General features: G+C 40.2%; 1 non-coding gene across 1 annotated transcript; it reads right to left on the reverse strand.

The window, feature by feature from the left end:
- Window positions 1-14191: 14191 nt before the first annotated feature.
- LOC114005609 (U1 spliceosomal RNA) lies at window positions 14192-14356 on the reverse strand. The gene has a single exon (XR_003547440.1). It is a non-coding gene; the product is annotated as a U1 spliceosomal RNA (small nuclear RNA).
- Window positions 14357-22157: the final 7801 nt, after the last annotated feature.

The following is a 22157-nucleotide window of genomic DNA, read 5'->3' on the forward strand; positions in this document are numbered from 1 at the left end:
CTCCCTCTCTTTTTTCCCATTACTTTTCCTTTTTTTTTTTTTTTTTTTAATCTTTCTCCCTTTTCTGCTGGGCCTCCATTCACTGATTTTCTAGACAGGTCTACGTGCTCAGTAGCCAAATACCTGAATAATTTTAGGGTCATCCTAAATTTTTATTCAATCAGCTGTGTAAAGGGAGAAAAATGGTATTGTTTACAGACTGCAGGTCACCTCCTTCTGTATTCCTCTGATTAAACTCCCAAAAATGGAAAAAAAACTTATGATCCATCAAATGACCAGAAACCACTGCAGAGGCCCAAGAAATATGAGAAACCAAGAAAATATCTCTCCTCTAATGGAAAAGAATAACTCCTCTTCCTCCACAAAGAATACAAGGGAACTCATGGAAATGTCAGATAAGGAATTTAAAATATTCATAGTGACAAAGCTAACAGAGGCGCCAGAGAATAGAGACAATGAACTCCAGAAGATGCAGCAGAAAGAGACACCAAATTCTAGGAGGTGAGGAAGTTCTTGCACAAGCTGAAAGAGGAGATACACATTATAAAAAAGAATCAAATGGAATTGTTAGAGATGAAGGCTGTAATACAGGAAATCAAAACTTCCGTTGAAATTATCAAAAGCAGATTAGCTCATATAGAAGATCGAATCTCTGATGTAGAAGATAGAACTTCTGACCTAGAAAAATACACCAAAAAGACTGAGAAAATAGCCCCCCAAAATGAGAATAACATATCTAGTAATACTAGATACCATTAAACATCGGGGTCATCGGTATACCTAAAGGTGAAGACACTAATAAGGGCATTGATAATCTATTCCAGGAAATCCTGGAAGGTAACTTTCCAAACCTAGAGAGGCACTCAAATATTCAGACCCAAGAAATACAAAGGACCCCACATAGAATCGGCCCAAGAAGATCTTCCCTGAGGCACATCATAGCCAGATTGACCAAACCCACAGACAGAGACACGATACTAAAACTGGCAAGAGAGAAACGTCAAGTTACTTTCAAAGGATTTCCCACAAGGCTGACATAGGACTTCTCATCAGAAACAATGCAAGTATGGAAAGAATGGGAAAATATATTCAAAGAGCTAAGTGAAAAACAATTTCAACCAAGAATAGGGAATAAAAAACATAAACAAAACCTGAAAGAAGTTACCAACACCAGACCAGGTCTCCAAGAAGTGTTGAAGGGAGTGCTAGGCCAGGAAAATGAAAGTTGGACACACAGAAATAAGAGTATAAGAAACAACCAAGAGAATGGCCAACCTAATGGTAGGGACAAGTCTGGGGTTGAATGTAACTTCCAGAGTTTAATGGAAAGATCAGACCACAGTAACACTGCAAATTCAATAGAAGAGTGATTAATTACATGACAAAATAGATGAAATAGATTTTTTTTTTTTTACTTTAGACTAAAACATACTGATTTTCTTTGGTGCTTTGATTTCTATATTTAAGGATTTTTGTCTTTTCTTGAACTGTTGATAGGTTCATCTACCTACTATTCGAACTGAATCTTAAACCTTTTTCCTGGCTTTATGTTTTAAGCAAATTTCTCTTAACATTTTTTGATATTTATTTATTAAAACTAAAGCTTTTTTGAAATTAAAAAATGCATTTAAAAAATACCTACTAATACCCGTTTAATGACTGCAGTAAGCTATGTATCTCCAGCGAGGTGTTACTTTGCAGTATGTTCACTTTACTCACCGAGGTTTACATCTGACATGCCTTCATAAATACATATATGTCAACTGTGCTTGATATTGAAAGTGTTTCAATTAATTAACATCTTTAGTGAATCAATAAAGTGTGAAAAAGCTGACATGGGAAACAACGGTACGTACCAGAGACTGTGAGAGAAGGGGAGTTTAAAGAGGATGGGTGAAAGGGAGGGAATCAAGGGGGTAAAAAAAGCAAAATACGTAAGAAACAATACATAAAAAATTATTCGTTGATGATACCATGTATGGTGATATCCTTATTGTATACTGAATGGAAACTCTCATTTTGTATACTGTACAGTGAATGACTATAAATTAATTCATTTTTTTCTGGATAAAAAATACTTTATTATCATTTTAATCACAGAACTCTAGTTTGAATATAATTAAACACACTCACACAAATTAATTAATATTTTTTTAAAAAAGACCAAAAAATGTTCATAGAAAAAACCTAAAGAACAAACTTATTTTGATGCAAAATATTCTTGAAATCCATGCATACTTTTTTCATGACGTGTATTGTCCATGAACTTTGTGAAGACTCTCGCGTAATACATGTCATGGATTAAGTTTCATCTATGATAAACTCTTGGATCAGTACATCAGATACGCCACAATTCAGGTAGACGGGAATTACATATCTTCTTTGACAAATGAGGAAGCAACACAGAGACAGCAGTCACAGCTAACTTCCCCCTCCCCCGATAGGGTGTGTGCACTCACTGGAGAGAAACAGAGAGCGACAGAGGAAGTGAGACATCACTCCCCAGGAGGGATGGCCATGCTGCAACGCCTTCTCCTCCATTCTCCTCTTGGGATTTTGGGCATGCACATACATGCACCTGGCACGATTTTCAAGGTCTGGGACTTGAACTGTAAGCCATGTGGGAATCCAGTGCCTGAAACACCACACCATCTGCTGGCCCCTACAGCTAACTTCTATTGAGAACTTTATTTGAGACTCTTTTCTCATTGAATCATATGTATTAACTTTCCAAAAATTAATTAATTTACTCCTTACTAGAAGTGGTGAGATACGTACTATTGTTTTCTACATTTTACAAATGACAAAACTATGAGGTCGAAAAGCTTGTTCAAGGTCACACAAGAGGTAAGAAGCAGAACCAGAATTTGCATCCAGGAGTCCAACTGCAGAATCCATGCTTGGGAACAGGCTCAGATGTTGTGCAACATGCATAAAAATCACCCTTTGGGACCAGCAGTTAGCATAATGGCTATGTTGCTGGACTCCCACGTAGTCGACCATGGTTCACATCCCGGACCTGGTGGCTTAAACTCATGCCGGGCACATGTGTGTACGTGCCCAACATCTCAAGAGGAGAATGGAGGAGAAGGGATTGCGGCTTGGGCATCCCCCCCGGGGGGCACTTCTCGCCTCTGTCTCTTTTTATAGCAAAAATCTCTCCAAAAAAAAAAAAAAATCACCCTTTTTGGCTAGAATTGCGACCATCTTTTTTTTTTTTTTTTTTAACTTTGTCAGGGAGAAACAGGAGTGGGGGAAAAGTCTGGGAGAAGAGTGAGTGGGAAAGAAGCAACCCCACGGTATATAGTCATGCTAAAATCCTTTTCCTCTAATTCTTCCTCCTTTTAGGATCTTGGATATGCATGCAGATACGCATGGGTGTTCTTCAGGTTACCAAGTCCAGGACTTGAACTCACAGAGTAGCTACCTTAGCCACCAGGCCACCATCTGGCCCCAGATTATCTTTAGCTACAGTCTCAGAAGTTGTATTACTGATGTTGGCTTTTGTATCCTACTTACCAGACTAGACACAATTATTTTTTGAAGTGGCTTCAGAGAGAGAAATGAAATGAAACACTTAATTTATATAACTCGAGAACAAGATTGGCCTGAATTGCCAGGATAATAAACTCAGGTTCACCTTTTCCTTGGAACTCTCTGCACCCTTAACCATGCATTTCTTCTTGTCCCTTTGATGGGAGACAACAAGGGGTGGCAGTCCCATCCTTGTCAAGAACTGTTCCAGCAAACCCAGCCTCCATTTCCTGCATTTGCAATGCAACTGCCTTAAGCCCAAGTTTATTCTTCATGCTGCCCCGTTCTCACTGTCTCTGGTTACCAAGTAAATTCCCTGTCATGGAAATGAGTCCACTGGATTAACAAGACTAGAAGCTCAGAGCCCCACACACTTCAGCAAAGAACAGCAGCTCTTCCATTTCGCTTCTTGTCATTCTATTTTCCCACAGTCAAAAATAAATGGGAGAAGGAAGTGCTTATCAAAAAGATGCTTGATTAGTAGTTTGCTTTTAAGCCCCTTGTGTAGACAGACAAATCTGATTCACCTTATTCTTGTGGGGTGACACTAAGCTGCCTTTTGAAAACATTCACAGTCCTAATTACCTGCCATCGTGTGATGTCACCCTCTCAGAAATCCCGGCCAGAGGACACGCAAACTGTGGTCACTCACACTGAGATCTTTCCGGATCCTCTGTAGACGTACCTTGCCATTTTCTGTAAGAGGAAAACGTTTTAGCACTCTGAATTGTGAAAGAGGGTTCAGAGTTTTCCATATCCCCACCTACCATGGTGACGACATTCCACTTCTGTGTTGTGCTTACCCAAGGTTAAAAACGTGCTACATTAATTGAAATCATCTGAGATACCTGCCATTCGCATGACCTGGAGTCCAATAAATCAATTCCAATATGATTAATCAATTAAATATTAGTAAAGATTCTGAGGCAGGTGACTCTTCCGTATCTTCCTCTAGCTCTCAAGGACATGAGGAACCTACCTCAGGTGCTAATTGAAATGTTCGCCAGTTGGTCATACAGGTAAAAAAGGTTAATTATCAGGTGCTAGCTGAGAAATTACCTAGCAATTGGCATCTCAGATTACTGTTATAATTATTTTGGCCTTCCTCACCAAAACACAGGTTATCTTTGATAATTACTTAGAGATGCAGTGAGTATTATTAATGGGGAGGGGACTGTTAAAGGCTGAAAACAAATGGTAATTATAGCCTGAAAATGAAAAGAAACAAAAGGTCCACAAAGCTCCGCCCAAATTTAGTGAGGACTGAGCGTGGATATATTGTATACTATTTTGTTTTACATAGCAAAGTACTGAAAACTAAAAGAGACTTAAGATGATCATGTAAACGTTAGTTGGTTCTACAGGAAAAGGGAAGGAGAAAAGGAGGAGAAAGAGGTACAGAAGTGAGGGAAGAAAATGCAGGGTAGGGAAGGACAGAGATGATGAGCACTGGTAGCAGAAAAATAAGAAGGCATAGAGCTGAAAAGACAGAAGAAGTGTGGCTACAAATTAATTAAAAAAAGGGGGTCAGCAGGTGGCATGGCAGTTAAGGTACTGGAATCCCACATGGCCAACTGTGGTTCGTGTCCCAGACCTGGTGACTTGCTTTCTCACTTTCTTGTCTCTCTGTCTCTCTCTAGCGAGTGTACATGCCCTGTAGCAAATAAGAAATGATAATACTAATGGTAAATAAAATTAAACAATTATTTTTAAAAATGTAATAAAAAAAAAAGTCAGTCTGATGGGCTAAATATACTCCTCCTTCGAAAGATGCCCATGTCCTAATCTTTGGAAACTGCAAATGTTGCATTATGGTTAACAAGAACTTTGAAGAAATCATTATATTAAGGATGTTGATATGGGGAGATAACTCTGGCCATTTGACTGGGTCCTAAATGCAATTGTTTGATCTTTACAAGAAGAAGGCAGAGGGAGATTTGGCACAGACAGAAGAGCAGGCAATGTGATCTGACATGGAAATCACATGGCCAGAAGCATTTCAGAGGGTCAGAAAGGGCAGGGTCCTGTCTTCACCTGGATCTCAGCCTAGGAACATCAATTTTGGCATTCTGGCCTGAAGAACTATGAGATCATCTATTCTTGCATTGTTACAACCCACCAATGTAATTATGGTAATTTGTCACGGCAGTCCTGAGAAACTAATACAGTCCCTTAGGCACTCTCAATATTTCTTTATTTCCTCTCTGTGTTAGGCACTGCTTCAAATACCAGGAAAAAAAAAAGTCAGGGAGATGCTAAGTGAAAAACAAGTAAGCTTAAAAAATCCCGTAAGAAAAACAGTAAGATTCTCTCAGGTAGTGAAAAGTTCTCTGAAAATCCTAACTAGAGAAATCATGGAGGACGTGAGGAGGGGGAGGAATAGGAGGTGGGATCAGGGGAGTTTCTGCTGAGGAGTATCTGAGTCACTCATGTAAGGACATGCATTTCCTAACTCCTTTGAAATCATCACCACTTTTCAATCTCAAAACAGCCTTTGAAGATAATGAGTTATCCAGGCTTGACGGTGTGGGAAAAGACAAAGTGAGGCTTAGATGGCTAAAATATCTGACACGAGGTTACAGTGCTGTGAGTGGTAGCAGTGGGATTCAAACTCAGGCTGGTCTAAGCGAAACCTTGAACTTTTTCTTATGACATGCAGGTAGAAAGAGTAATTGCATGACATGGATGGAGGTGTCATAAGAAGTTTTTCCAGCTATCCCAATCTCCTGTGTAGACCTACATAATCTGACACCTCATGCTGCCCAGGTCATAAAGCATCAAGTTCTAGATGACATTAGATAGACTATCCCTTCCTTTTAAGAGCAAACTGCCCCCTGGGTAGATAAGAATCCATTTCCAGCCAAAAGATTTACCCTCTTTTCTCTCCGTTTGACTTAGCTCTTCCCTAAGAATCTTCCTGACACTTAAGTGAAAATATCATATGCAGATGAGTGTGACAGGCAGGTTAATGCCCTAGAGTGAGCAGGGGAAAATGAGTTCTACTGCTGAGGCCTGGAGAATCCTAATTTGCTACTTGGGAACTTGGGCTTGATTGGACTGTGGCAAGAGAAAGGAATTCTGCTTTGTTGTGTCAGTTTGTAGACTCCAGGGAATGACTGGCTGCGAGGTAAGGGCCTGGTGAGCTCCTAAGCAGCGGGTGAGAGCCAACACATAGCATCACACCGCGATCGTTAATGGTGGAGCCCGGCTGGCTACAGAGACTCCAGGGGGATGCCTACAAGCCTGTCATTGCTTGTCAGCATCACTGTGACAACTGGACACTCAAGAAGGAGCTGTGCAAAAGAAGAGGAACAGATATAAGAAGGTCACCTTGAGAAGTCCTGTGCTTTGAGCACCTGGGGAATACCTTGAAGGAAAGTTGGAGGATGGAGTTCACTTCCCTAGCCTTTCCCCACAAGAATATAATGAGTTTCAATACCACAGATAAAATGCGTATGCCAAAAACGTTTCCTTCTAGAGTCAAGAAAGGATTTCAGAAAATGAGACTTTTATCAAAGCCTGTGTATTCTTATAGAGAAGTAAAAATAATAATAGCAATGGCAAAACAGCTAGCGTTCGTTCTATAATTCTACGTGCCAGGCTCTATTCTAGTGACTTCAATCCTCATAATGGTCCCGTGCGGTAGGTATTATTATCTCAATCTCTACTACAGTATTCATAGACTAAGAATGTGTAGGGGGGCAGGACCAGAAGATGAGGTGGTGGTTAAGGCATGCTGGACACTCCCACACGGCCGACCACAAATCGAGTCCTAGACCTGGTGGCTTGCTTTTTCACTTTCCCTCTCTCTCTCTGTCTCTCTCTTTCTCTCTCTGGCCAAATTTAAATAAATGAATGAATAAATAAAATTAAATAAATAATTTTTAAAAAGAATGTGTGGGGCCAGCAGGTGGCATAGGGGTTAAGGGTGTTGACTCCCACATGGCTGACTGCAGTTCAAGTCCCAGACCTGGCAACTTGCTTCTTCACTTTCCCTTTTCTCTCTTTCTCTGTGTCTCTGGTCAAATTAAAAATAATATTAAGGGAACCAGCAGTTAGCGTAATGGCTATGTCACTGGACTCCCACGTAGTCGACCGTGGTTCGTGTCCCGGACCCGGTGGCTTAAAACTCACGCCGGGCGCGTGTGCGTGCGTGCCCAAGATCCCGAGAGGAGAATGGAGGAGAAGGGATTGCGGCGTGACCATCCCCCCGGGGGGTGATTTCTCGCTTTCTGTCTCTATGTCTCTCTCTGTCTGTCTGGCGAGCGCACGTGCCCTACAGTGAAAATCTCTCAAAAAAAATATTAAGAAATAAAGTAAAATAAAGAAATAATTCTTTTAAAAAGAAATACTGTGGCATGCACTTAAGCTGAAAGTATCATTATTCTTAAGAGAATTAAGCCAGTCATGAAGCCAAAGAATGCATGATTACCTACACCCAAATGTAGGGTATTTTTAGAGGACTTTCACAAGCATTGAGACCAGCTATATGTACCACATATTAGTTGGAGAACCTTGAGCAACATAGTTAGTCACTTAAAAACTATTTTGGGATCAGCAGATGGCATAATGGTTATGTTGCTGGACTCCCACATGGCTGATTACAGTTCGAGTCCTGGGCCTCCTGGCAGCTTAAAACTCACACTGGATGTGTGTGTGTGTGTGTGTGTGTGTGTGTGTGTGTCCCCAAAATCCTCTACAAAAAAAGAAAAATAAAAACAAAAACAAAAAAACTCACTCTTCTTTATCTGTAAAATGGAGTTAATAATAATACCTTCAATGCATCAGTGAATGATTGTTCACGAAGGCAATAGAATAAGATACTAAGAACAATTTGCAATAAATATTTTTTCTTTTTTTATTCTTTTTTTAAAATTTTATTTATTTATTTATTTATTTATTTATTTATTTATTTATTGTTGTTGGAGAGGTTTTTGCTATAGGGCACATGTGCTCAGCAGACAGACAGAGAGACAGAAAGCTAGAAATCACCTCCCAAGGGGGATGGCCACCACGCAATTCCTTCTCCTCCATTCTCCTCTCAGGATCTTGGGCATGCGCGCACAAGCACCTGGTGTGAGTTTAATCCAGCGGGTCCGGGACTCAAACCGTGGTCAACTACATAGGAGTTCAGTGACATAGCCATTACACTAACTTCTGGTCCCAATTTGCAATAAATAACAAGCTCCAAATCAATTATTATAGTTGAGCCTTTGTTTTAAAGCACTTTATAAAATACCAGGCCCTGTTGGAATATTGGATAACCTTCATGATGTTAGTCCAATAACAAAAAATAAATAGGAATAAAAGATGCTTTAAAATGCAAATAAAGGTGCTGGGTTGTGAGGTTGGGATCATAGAGACTGGAAGAGTGACACGAGGTGAAACTAACACAGGACCAGACAGGTAGTCTCTGCTGAATTAATGTCAGTTCTCATTTGAATTGGCTGTGATTATTGAAGAATAATTGACAACTTATATGTATACTTTAATCTCTATCAGGGACGCCTTCTTTAACTGTTGTGTGTGTGCATTTGTGCAAACTATACGAAGTCCAGACATGCACTATCCATCAGTGAAAATACCTCTTTGTTAATAGTGTTTTTCTTTTCATTTTTTTTTTTCAACCAGAAATGAGGAAGGCAATATGGCCAACCTTTAGCTATCTGGTCTATTTTCTCAGGGGGAAAATAAGAGGCAGTCCCTAGAGGACATTATTACACAAAATTGTCGAACCTGCTCTTTCCTTGACTTCCATGAAGGAGTATGACAAGTCATAGCTAAAGAAAAAGATGAGTGGGGATCAGGTGCTTTTCTGTAAATAATTCATGGGCCATTCCCCTGTGCTGCAGCTAATTTGAGGTGGTTGAGAGGAGGATGCTCTGGATTGTTAAAATCCACACACACACATCTTCTTTCAGCTGACTGAGTCTGCCACAGCTAGGTCATCTTGGTATTCAACTGAAGAAAGACATCCACTGTTTGCTTGCTACTTGCTGAGTTGATAATCCCCAGATGCCACTTTTAGAAAAATCAATGATCACACATAATGGTTTTTTGGTATCCCAAACTGTTCTTCAAAACCAGCTAATGGGCTGAGTGCCTGTGATGTGGATAAAGTTAGAAACAGCTCATTACTGGAAGAGATCATGTTGAGAAGTCTTGGTCACTGGCTTTTCATGACAGCAGCTCAGGGGAATCTGCTTGCTGAAATGCTGCATAACATGTGATTCCATCAGCCCTGATCTAGGACTAATTAAACGGAGAATTAGCGCAATACCTGTGAAAGGAATAGTGTCTTCTCATAAAACCAGGATCTCAGTTCTTCTACAGGAGATGGAATCTTTATCTTTCAAAATACTATTCTGGAGCGGGCATGTGGATTGTGGAATAACAGCACTGGGAGGTTGAGATACAATCTTAAGCATCATAAAACTCCAACAGCATCCTTCTCCTCCACTTCTCATACCCACAAACCTATTTTAAAGGAGAAACTGAGGTACCTGACCAAATTCCCATAGTTAGTGAGCAGTAGAACTAAAACATGGATGGGGGACTCCTCAGAAGCAAAGTCCCCTTGGTCTTTATCAGTTGTGCTGAATCCTTGGTGATCACTTAAGCCATAGAGCTTATGCACATCAAATCAGAGTCCGAAAGGGTTTAAATGACTTCCATAAAGTTCTACAAGTTGTTAAAAAATGGTTCCTGGTATACCTCCATGCAATTGTTGTTTCACAGGGCCATATTCATATCTTCCTTCAGAGACAATTCTTCCTACCTGATGCTTACCAAACCACCTCCAACCTACCAAGGTTCCTTCCAAGAGTCTATGAGTCCTGTGAGACTCAGGCATCTCACCGTCCATGTGAACAAAGGAGACAAACTCTAAGCCAGTGAGAGTACAATGTAAGTATCGTATACACTTCTAAGTTCTAGCTACTACTCAATAGAATAAACTGAAGTGTGCTCAGAAGACTGGAGTGTGCCAAGAATGATGGGGTGACTCAGAGGGTGACACTATATGAATACCAAGTGGAAGGAATGAAGGAAGTCCTCATCCCAGAGAAGAATTCAGAAACTCTGAGCAACATAAATAACGGTCTTCTCAAAGAGGGATTAAGCTCATCCTTTATGTCTCTACATTTTTAAGGATCAATGGAGCAAGAAGTTTTCAGAGAGCCCATAATAAGGAAAAATGTTCTAATAGTCAGGGTCAGCAGTAGACACCTCAAGGGTGAGCAGCGAGGTACTGGAAGAAGCCATTGAACCCAGAGAGAGAGATCAACTGCTAATGAGTATGCGGCCGTGGGCCGGCCATTTATCCTTTCTCAGCCTTGGTGGTTTCCTTCTGCAAAAGTGTGGTGTTAGAAAAGTTTGTTTAGGGAACCAGCAGTTAGGGTAATGGTTATGTCGCTGGACTCCCACGTAGTCGACCATGGTTTGTGTCCCGGACCCGGTGGCTTAAACTCACGCCGGGCACGTGTGAGTGCGTGCCCAAGATCCCGAGAGGAGAACAGAGAAGAAGGGATTGCGGCGTGGCCATCCCCCCAGGGGGTGATTTCTTGCTTGCTGTCTCTCTATCTCTCTCTGTCTGTCTGGTGAGTGCACACGCCCTATAGCAAAAACCTCTCCAAAAAAAAAAAAAAAAAGAAAAGTTTGTTTAGTGTTACTTCCTGGTCTGAAATTGAAATGACAATGATAATAATTGAGATGTTTGCACAGGAGGTAGAGTACGTGTATCAGAAATAAAAAGATTTAACAATCACATGTGAATTAAATTTTCTTTCATATTTTCTTTTTAAATTCTTGGATTCAATAGATTTAACCCAAGCTCGATTCTTAACCCCTACTTTAATGAGATATTAACTGAAGCACAATTGACTATTTCATTTGTATCATCTAAATCTTCATAAAAATAGTGAAATGTTAGGGAGGGGGAAGAGAAAGGGAGAGGACGAAGAAAAAAAGAAGGGGAAGTTTTTCTCTTTTTGTATATGTCATTGGATGCAATCTGTTATTCTTGGCCAGTTGAGGTATAATAATTTGAATGGCGCACATGTGACTTGATAAATACAGACATGAAGAACAATGACAATGACATCACACTGCTCTAGTGATGATGTGATGAAGATCCTGCTGGGCGTAGGCACCGTCTTTGCACCGGTGAAACTCCGACATGAAACACAACATTTCCCCACCAGAAATTCAGCAGTTACTGGGGATGAAGCGTCCGTGTAGAGGTCCTCTCTGCTGTTCTTTGCCATGAACACTGGTTCTCTGGATGCTCTGCTTCTTCGCATTCTGATTCAAATTCTAGGGCGAATACTTCTGAGTGTGGGGATCGGATAGCCTCTTGTTTCTGTCTGCCAGAAAGGCTTATAAAACAAGAAGCTGACATTTTTAGAAGCCAAATGGAGGAAAGGAACTACCTTAAAAAGTGAGAATTGTGCCAAAAAGAGGAAGAGGACTCAGCTGGGAAGCAGCCAGAGAAATGACGGCTCTGCATTTCAGCAAGGGAAACCAAGTTTCCAGAAAGATGAAACGTTCGGTGGTGCCAAATGCTCCAGAGGAGCCAACGAAAACGAGAACAGAGATGATAGTTACAATTGTGCAAACAGAGTTACTAACATCTTGCATGAGGGCAGGTTTAGCTGAGGATCAGGATGAGAAGCTAGATACTGTGGGTGAAGACGTGAATGCCGCTGGAGGGAGTAGAAGTCCTCTTAGCAACAGGAAGAGGAAGCTCTCTTCGTAGAAGTGGAGAATAGGATAGTGATTTCTAGAAGCTGGGAAGGGTGGATGGGGAGACAAGGTCAAAAATACAGAGCCACCGTTAGACGAGAGGAAAAACTCTAGTTCTCTATTCACTGTACATATCAAAACAGCTAACAGAGACAGCCTTGAATGTTCCCAACACAGAGCAGGATCTGTCAATCTTTAAGAGAATGAATATACTAATTACCATGATTTCATCATTGCACGTGGTACTACCTACTGAGAAACCACACCGTATTCCATAAATACATAAACTTACTGTGTGGGATAAACAGAACAAAGAAACTAAATTAAATTAAAACAAGAAGTGAATGCAGCCAGAGCAGGTATCATAAATAGTGAACACACATTCCCCCTGACTATTGATTAAATTCTGGAGTGGATAGATACAATATTTCATTTTCATCAACTCGCAGGCTATTGGCCCTATTCCCCAGAGCTGATTACTGTGCTCAGGCTCTCTTGTGGAAAGAATCATTGATGGGAAGGGACCTCAAGCACATTAAACGTGAGTTATGCCTGCCACCTTATTGTGCTCTAATCAATTATACTTTGTGAGTCTTTATTTGATTCTAGTTATATTTTAAACTTTATAGCTTCAGCCATCTTGGTAATGACTCATTCTCTCTGTAATAACGAAAAACAAGGAAAGCGGTTTCTATGTCATCTAAGGGAGTCAGAGAGCTGCGTGTGCCGTGGAACTTGCTGCTCTTGTCTGAATAGTTTTAACACTTGTGATTGTATTTTATTATTTTTTAAGAGAGATTTTTGTACAGAGAATGTGGGAGAGACAGAGAGACAGAAAATGAGAAGTCATCCCCTCAGGGGATGACCAGGCCACAATTCCTTCTCCTCTAGTCTCTTCTCAAGATTTTTCGCATGCATGTACACATGCCTGGTGTGTTTCGAGTCACTGGTTCTGGGACTCGAACCTCAGTCAGCCAAGTACGAGTCCAGGTACATAAGCACTACGCCATCTGCTGGTCCCAACACTTGAGATTTTAAGTTAATTTTCTTTTTTAAATGGACAAAACTCATATTAATACAAAATGATATTGTCATATAGGTAGTCCCTGCATATCCTATAGAACAGCTAAATCAAGATCATTAGCGTATAGATTACTTCACATTCTTGGTTTCCTTGTGTTGTGTTGTGGTGAAAACACTTGAAATCCACTCTCAGCAGTTTTCAAGTGTACAATATATTCTTATCGAATACAGTCACCGTAATGTCCAGTAGATCTCTTGAATTTATTTCTCTAACTGAGAAGTTGTGTCCTTTGACCTCCCTCTCTCGAGTCCATTCTGCTCTGTCTCCATGAGTTCAACTTCTTTAAGATTCCTCCCATGAGTGAGATCATGCTGTTACACGCATGTCTTATTTCGCGTAGCACAATGTCGTCCAGGTTCATCCACGTTGTTGCGAATGGCAGGTATCATCTTTTTCATCTTGATGACACAGATGGCAGGTACCATGTTTTCATCTTGATGCGCACCTTAGCATAAACTATTTCAGACTATTTCCACTTTTCTGTTTCATTTTGTTGATTCTCCAAGTAGACCATTTTCTTATTCTCCTTCCACTTGTCGTTTTAGACATTGACATTCATTCCCAATAGGTAGGTGGTTAGATAGAATCCTCTTTGCTCCTCATTCCAGAACCAGAGGTAAAACTTGCCTAGGCCCTCCCTCGTGGCCTGTAACCCATTTCCCTGAGTGGAGAAAGTTCTGGGCTTCTCCTGGGAGAAGGTCAAGCAAGCCCTTGAAAAGTGCTCAGTTATTTAACACTGATGTGGTTATTGTGTTTGTTCTCTCATTTATTCATTCAACAAATGTGTTTACAGCTACTATTGTCAAGCATTTTTTTGTTTTAGTTCTTTATTTAGGGAAAGCCCAACCACGGGCCTCCACTACGACAAATTATGCCATCGAGTTTCCCACATTTGGGGGGATGGCGGGGGTCAGTACACCCAGAGTGCAATGGATAAGCCTCACTCTGGAAAAAATCACCTTCAGGATCACAGTATCTCCCCTGCCAGGTAAGCATAAGCACTGCTCTTACTCCTGATGATTATTCCATTTTGTACTTTCCATGAGATGGCACATGAAACACTCAATGAATGTTTGCTGAAGAAATAAATAAGACACAAACAACTGAGGGGACGTATGCAAAGATTACACATAAGCAGACACCTTGGAAAATAATCTAATTCAGTCAATTTGATTGCCTAAGTAATTATATGAGATTAATTTGGTTCACCAAACATCACCGCCATAAATTCATTTAACAGACTAACGCACTGACGAAACAGAAAGAGAGAGACCTTCTTGTGTGCTTCACGGGAATGCTACCTATGGTAGGAATAAATGCAGTCTTGAGGCAGCCACTGAAATTCTCACAAAATTGTAGATGTCAGAAAGTGAAATGTCTGATGTCAGGCAAAAAAGGAAGTGTCTGTCAGCATGTTCGGAGGAGGCTTGGGTGTCTGCTGCTGGCAATGATAATGAGCTCAGCAGGGTCTCCGAGGTCAGAGTTCCAGAAGGAGAAACGTCACTTGGGAAATAAAATGTATTTAATGAAAAGAATTAATACTGGCAAGTTATCAAAATGCCAGGATTTATTTCATAAGAAAAAGAGTCAAAGAGAAAGAGTTATGGGGTAAAACAGAAAACAGTGGAGTCTAGTGCACAGTAATATTTTTGTAGCTGGGACAAACAACACATTCTTAGTTACCTGCTGCCATTTTAATTTGCATCTCAAGTCATGATGGAGAATTCTGTAGTCCCACAAGTAATCAGAATGAGAAGGTTTAGATACATTTAACATGGAGACATCCGCATTAGTGTGATACCTGTCAATATTATAGACAGGGTAGGAAAAGCTGATGTAGGAAAGGAAATATTTATTTTAGATTTGGTGCTTTTAGATGGGCTTCACACTTTCTCTTCTCTTTATGATTAGAGGAAGATTTGGAGTAAAGATTTTCTATGTTAAAAACATTCCTCCCCCCCATAAAAATCCAAGTGAATGATTTGCAACTGAAAATAAAACTTATTATTTAAAATACATGATCACTTTGAGTGATCATATATTGATCTTTCATGATCTTTCATTCATTTTTTAAAAATTTTTTAATTTTTTAAAATTTTTTAAGGTTTTTTATTTATTTATTTATTTATTTATTTATTTTGGAGAGGTTTTTGCTATAGGGCACGTGCACTCGCCAGACAGACAGAGAGCAAGAAATCACCCCCCAGGGGGGATGGCCATGCCGCAATCCCTTCTCCTCCATTCTCCTCTCGGGAACTTGGGCATGCACGCACACGTGCCCAGTGTGAGTTTAAGCCACCAGGTCCGGGACTTGAACCACGGTCGACTACATGGGAGTCCAGCGACATAGCCATTATGCTAACTGCTGGTCCCTTACATTCATTTTTTTGAAAAATACTTTTGCCATAGGGCACATGTGATCACCAGAGACAGAGAGATACAGAAAGAGGGAAAGTGAGAAATCACCTGCAGGGGAAAGGACCACACCACAGTCCCCTCTCCTCTAATCTTCTCTCAGGATTTTGGGTGCACACACACATGTACCTGGCATGTTTTCCTAAGCCAGCTAGAATAAGATTTGAACCACAGAGTCAGACAGTGGGACATAGCATCTTAATCACCATGCCACCTGCTAGCCCACATTTAGCTTTTTTTTTTTTTAGGTTTTTGCCATAGGGTATGTGTATTCACCAGAAAGAGACAGAGAGACACAGAGAAAGAGAAAGTGAAAAATCACTCCCCAGGGAAGATAGCCACATCACAATCCTCTCTCCTTCGTTTTCTTTCTAGGATTTTTGGGCACTCATGCACACATGTCCAGCATAATTTCCAAGGCGCCAGATCTAGGACTTGAACCAAACTTGTTCACCCATATGGAAATCCAACGCCTTAACCACCATGCCACCTGTTGGCCCACTTTTAGCGTATTTCTAAAGCAGCAGAGACTAATAATCTAGAGTCTATGTTTTCGAGAGTAACAAATCTGTGCTTGGGACTGGACTCCACCCCTTTCCAGTAGTCTGTTCTTCATCTCTTCAAGACTGCGTCCTAGCTAACTGGAGGCCATCATACAGAAACTGCTCTACACACTTGTGGGATGATAAATGAGACTGTGTTTAATGTGCCGACCTCATGCCTTCAAGGCGCTGTTTCAGTTCTACTGACGATGACGGCGATGCTGTGGGAACCTGTCTTTCCCCTTAGGCATTGTCTTGCTGTCTCTACTTTCTGTGTCAGCCTCCTAATTTGGGGGGACCACAGGCTTGTACTGCCATAGCTCCTTAGGATGGGCTGGGAGTCACCCCTGCCCCACCCCGTGGCCTTTCCCTGCTCAGTGGCAGCATTTACCAGTGGGTGCCACTGTGCCTGGGCCTGTGACGGTCTTCCAGGCGACCACCATTACTGCTCGGTCAGCTGCAATCAAAAGGAAGGTGGCTATTACGTTGTCCTGATCCACGTGAAAGTGGCGTGGCCATTTCTTCAGCAGTAAAATGAGAACTGTAATAAATAGGGTTGTAATAAATAGTTTTTGATAAGCTGCTAGGCTAATTAGGTATTCATGTGAGGAAAGAAAAGAAACGACCTATGTCTCAAGACATTTTCACACAATAGGTGTCTGCCGGTGAAGTGGAACGACTGAACGTGCTACCCGTCCTGCGTCTTACCCTGAGCACAGCTCTTGAAATCTCTTGAATCCTTTTACTTCTAATTTTCTTCAGTCCACCATCTTCATCCTTCCCTTAGAGAATTATAGTAGCTTCCTAAATGGCCTCTCTGCACTCAGTTTATATTTTAATATGAAACTTAAAAGCAAAACTAGGAAATATATATAAAGAAAATCATAGGAATGCACATGTTACCATAAATGGGATGCATAGGTAGCCAACACTCAGGTCTCCAAACCAAGCATGGACTGGCCCCGTAGCCAAGTGGTTAAAGAAGACGAATCCTGCATGACCAACTGCAGCTGAAATCCTGGCCCTGGCAGCATGAAGAACACACTGGGTGAGTGTGATTGCAATTCTGACCAGTGCAAATGGGGAAATGGAGGAGAAGGGTTTGTGGAGTAACCACTCCCCATTGGGAGGATTCCTTCTCCCTGTTCCTTTCTTTCTGTCTCTCTCTGGGGAGTGCACGTGCCCTCTGCCAAGTTGCTAGTGAGTGTACACGCCCTATGACAAATAAAAACTAAAAAAGAAAAAGAAAAACAAGCATCATAAGGTGGCAGCACTCCAGGGGCAACATCCGCCCATACAGTTCCATCCCAGTCACTACTCCTTACTAGCCTGCTAGCAATTCTAGAAAGCATGTTGCCAGGTCCAGGATTCGAACCACCGTTGGCCATGTGGGACTCCAGCACCCTTAACCACCATGTCACCTACCGGCCCCAAACCCTTTTTATTATTTTAACACACATATATATCTTAAAATCTATAGGTTAGTTCATCACTGAACTACATATGTATTTTTTAAAAACTTATTTATCCCTTCTATGAGGGGGGCACTCCCGTGCAGACCTGACACTATGACCCACCTTCAGCTTCAGCCAGCCCTGGATCTTGGATCAATGTGCTCATGGCATACACAGGGTGGTCTCTGAATGCGAAACCTTCCCATATGGGTCAGCTTCACGGTGCATCACACCACTGTCTGTCTCTCATTCCTGACCATTGTTCAATAGGCATAATTTTGTTTGGATTGTGGATCAGCGTTATATTTGTAAAACACATTCATATGGTAATATAAAGCACAGTTTATTCATTTTAGTTATTTTCTGGGATTCAACTGTATAAATATGTCACAATGCATTTAGCTTTTTTTTTTTTTTTTTTTTTTTTTGTTTTTTTGGGTCCACCGAGAGAAAAAAATAAAAACAGTGCCAAGGCAGTTTGTTTTTTTTTTTTTTTTTTTTTTTTAGTTTTTGCTAGAGGATTTGTGAGCTCAGCAGAGAGAAAAATGAAAACTAGAGAGAAGGAAAGTGAGAACTCATCCCTTTAGAAGGGATGGTAATGCCTGAGCTGCTTTCCCTCCTCTTGGGATTTTGAGAATGCAAGCACATGGACCCTGCATGATTTTCAAGTCACCGGGTCTGGGACTCAAACCAGGCACTAGGTCATGTGGGACCTAGCTGCCTTAACCACCACACTGACTGGCCTTATCCATTATATTTAATGGGCATTTCAGAAGTTTGTAGTTTGGGGCTGCTGTAAAGGATGATCAAATATATATTTTGAATTTACCCTTTGATACCCACAGGTAGACATTTCTCTTAGTTGTATATGTCAGTATGGAATCACAAGTCATATATAATTTAAAATTTACTAAATAACACCCATTGTTTTGTAAAGATGTTGTACCAACTAGTTCTACCATTAATATATAAGAATCCCCATTTTTTTCCAAATCTGTTTTAATTGATGTGCTTTTAATTTTTCATAGTCCTTATAACTATTGTGTCAGGGACTTTTTCATATATTTGCATTTTTTTTTTGAGAATTGTTCAAGACTATGATGCTACTGATTTTTTTCTTAGTGATTAGTAGGATTTTAAATATATTTATTAATATGCTCTTGTTACAAGACTTTGGACACCTAACATATTGTAAATACTCTGAAGTTTGTATTTTCATTGCTTTATTGATGACTTTTGCAGATAGTCTTAAACTGAATGTGCCTTCATTTATCAGTCTTTATTTATTTATTTATTTGGAGAGGTTTTCACTATAGGGCACATGCGCTTGCCAGAAAGACAGAGAGAGACAGAGAGATAGAAAGCAAGAAATCACCCCCCAGGGGGGATGGCCAAACCACAATCCCTTCTCCTCCATTCTCCTCCTGGGATCTTGGGCACGCACACACACACGCCTGGCATGAGTTTAAGCCTCCGGGTCTGGGACTTGAACCACGGTCGACTATGTGGGAGTCCAGTGACATAGCCATTATGCTAACTGCTGGTCCCTATTTGTTTATTTTTAATAGAGATTTTTCTGCAGGGAATGTGCACTCGCCAGAGAGATAGAAAGCAGGAAATCACCCCCCATGGGGGATGGCCACATCAAAATACCTTCTCCTCCAGTCTCCCCTTGGGATCTTGGGCATGCATGCACACATGCCCGGCATGAGTTTTAAGCCACTGGGTATGGGACTCAAACCATGGTCGACTACATGGGAGTCCAGTGACACAACCATTATGCCATTTGCTAGTCCCTTATCAGCCTTTTTCTTTGTGATTAATGCTTTTTGTGTTCTAGTAAAGAAAAACATGTCTACTCTAAGATCTTTATGGTATTTTTCTCTAATATAAATTCCCTTTGAGTTTTGTCTTTCACTTAAGTTCTATAATTTATTTAAATTGAATTTGCAAATGGTAAGATGGAATGATTAAATTTTAGTATTTTCTTTTCTTTCTTTTTTTTTAAGAGGTTTTTGTCTTAGGGCACATGGGCTGGCCAAAGAGAGAGACAAGGAGAGTGAGAGAGAAAGTGAGAAATCACCCCCGAAGAGGATGGCCATGTTGCAATCCCTTCTCCTTTATTATCCTCCTAGGATCTTGGACACGCACACACATGTAACCGGTGTGAGTTTCAAGCTGCCAGGACCGGGACTAGAAACGCAGCCAGCTACGTGGGAGTCTATGCCATCTGCTAGTTCCAAGTTTTGGTATTTTCTATTGTAATTTTCTTATCTGTTTTCTACGGATGGACGTTTTAGTTGTTTCCAATTTTGGTTGCTACAAGAATACTGCACTGCTATAAGAAGTTTTATATATGAACATGACTGCACATGTTTGTGGAGTCAGTTATGTTGGCTATACAACCAGTGGTAAAGCTGTTGAGTCTAAGAGCATGTATTTATTAATCTCCACTAAATAATGAAATGTTTTCCAAAGTGACTGCACCAAATTATAATGCAACTAACACTACCTTAAGATTGTCATTACATGGGGACCAGCAGTTAGTGTAATGGCTATGTCGCTGGACTCCCATGTAGTCGACCACGGTTCGCATCCTGGACCCAGTGGCTTAAACTCACACCGGGCACGTGTGCATGCATGTCCAAGATCCCAAGAGGAGAATGGAGGAGAAGGGATTGCAGCGTGGCCATCCCCCCTGGGAGGTGATTTCTCACTTTCTGTCTCTCTGTCTCTCTCTCTCTGTCTGGTGAGCGCACGCACCCTATAGCAAAAACCTCAAACAAAACAAAACAAAACAAAAAAAGATTGTCATTGCTTGGGGCCAGCAGGTGGTGTGGCGACTAGGGCATTGGACTACCAGATGGCCAACTGCGATGGCCATGATCTGGTGACTTGCTTTCTCACTTTCTTTCTCTTGCTGTTTCTCTGGTGAGCTCATGTGGTACATAACACATTTTAAAATAATAATAATAATAATAAATAGAATAAAATAAATGGTTCTTAGAAAAAAAGAAAAAAGATCGTGGTTGCTGGATAGCCTTTCCAAAGTCAGATTATTAGTCTTTTTAATTTTAGCCATTTCAGTGGCGCTATTGTGGTTCTTCTTAAATATTTTTGGACAAATTACTGGATATTAAGTAATGTTTTCTACAGAGTTTTTTGTTTGGTTTTATTTATTTATTTACTAATCTTTGCGATTAGTGCTTTCTGTGTTCTACTTCTTTGGTGGTAATTTATTAAAATTTCAGATTGTTTACTTTAATAGACCTAGGGCTGTTCAGCTGTTTTTCTATTTCTTCTTGTGTCATTTTTTTAATAAACTGTATTATTCCAGCAGTGTTTCTATTTCATCTGAAGTGTCACAAAATTTTTCCTTGGAGTTTTTCATGACTAACCTTTAAAAGCCAGAAGAACCTAAGGTAAGTTTCTATTTTCATTTATTATTGCGATTATTTGTACATTCTCATTTTTCTCTCCCTCTGTCTCTAATTTCCATCCTATCCACCTATTTAATTCTTGAATTAATCTTACCAGGGTTATTAGTTACTTATATTAGCTTTTTTAAAGGGTAAGCTTTTACCTACATTGACCCTTCTATAATAGTTTCTATTTAATTAATCTCTTTTAAAATTTCCAGCTTCACTTTCATGTATCATTTAGTTCTAAGTTATTTCAAATCACTTTGTAATTATTTTTTTGTTCCATAAGATTTGAGTGTGTGTGTAAAATTTTAGCGTATGAGAATTTTGTATTTATATATGTAGATGTTTTTAAAAGAATGATACACAGCTCAATTTACTTCTATAAGACAAAGTCAATCTTTGGAAATAATTTGAAATTTGCTGTTTGTCTCATGGATATGGCTCATTAAAAAGTGTTTCATAGGGGCCAGCAGGTAGCATAGTGGTTAAGGCACTGGATTCCTACATACCCAACTGTGGTTCAAGTCCCAGACTCAGTAGCTTGAAACTCATGCTAGGTGCATGTGTGTGCAAGCCCAAAATCCTTAGAGGAGAATGGAGGAGAAGGAATTGTGGCATGGTCATCACCTCTGAAGGGCGATTTTTCACTTTCTTTCTTTGTGTCTGTCTCTCTAGTTAGCAAATACATTCTATAACAACAACAAAAAAATGCTCTTGAAAAAATGTTTCATATAAAAGAAAATGTGTGATGTGCACTGTTTGTTACAGTTCCACATATATATGCATTTCTTTAAGTTTATACTTAAGTTGTGATGCCATGCTTTATATTGGTATTGTTATTCTTTTTCTACTCATTAATGAGTACATTTATGTCTTAAAGTTAATTTTGTTATTCTATGCATATGTTTACAGGCTATGTTTATAAAGTTGTTATAAATGCCTAGTGAAATGATTTTTTTAT

The sequence above is a fragment of the Tupaia chinensis genome, unplaced genomic scaffold (genome assembly GCF_000334495.1).
Source record: "Tupaia chinensis unplaced genomic scaffold, TupChi_1.0 Scaffold144099_1, whole genome shotgun sequence".
Classification (NCBI taxonomy): Eukaryota; Metazoa; Chordata; class Mammalia; order Scandentia; family Tupaiidae; genus Tupaia; species Tupaia belangeri.